Genomic DNA, 726 nt, shown 5'->3' on the forward strand with positions numbered 1-726 from the left:
GAGCGGCGGCCCGGAGATGACGGGCCGACCAGCCACAGGCGCTACCGTGGCAACCGGAGTAGAAATACCAGAGGACCGGATGTTAAGAAGCAGCGTGAGTCAGAGAGTCTAACAGCGAAAAAAGCCAGCACACAGATGATGGCTTACTGTATGTGTGTGAGTGTACGACACAAATGTTGCACAGTATTGTGATTATTGTTGTATTGTTGAGGGAGAGGATTTTCTGTCTGGTTCTCTTTTTCTCTGTCTCTCTGAGGGGAGAACTGACATGCTGTCCTACTTTCCATGTTTTCTTGTGAAAGGAAATAATACTACCTTATCCACAACGGTGTAATCACTTCCTCAATGTTGGCTTAGATTTGGAATGTTTTTTCCTTCATCTTCCATGCCACATCCGGAATGTAGTCATCACACACATACTGTACAAGTCTGCAATTTACTGTACTCTCCACCTCCCCAGTGGACTGTCCAGGGCAGGATTTTATGTCTCTGCTTAAATTACATTCGGGGGGGGGGGGGAGCTTTTTCTTTAAATGCAAATACGTTGATGATTTGCGTCGACAGTTTGACCTCCTCGCGCCAAATCCTGGATGTAAAATCTGTCAGGAGATTTCTGCCAGAACACCACGAAACCCCAGAGGACAGCGAGCGAAAACACTGCCGTATATTTTGCTAATGTGTGCTTTGTGGTATTATTAAATTATTTCGTGAGGCAAACATGTACTG

This window comes from Borostomias antarcticus, assembly GCF_949987555.1.
Source record: "Borostomias antarcticus genome assembly, chromosome: 2".
In the NCBI taxonomy this organism is placed as follows: Eukaryota; Metazoa; Chordata; class Actinopteri; order Stomiiformes; family Stomiidae; genus Borostomias; species Borostomias antarcticus.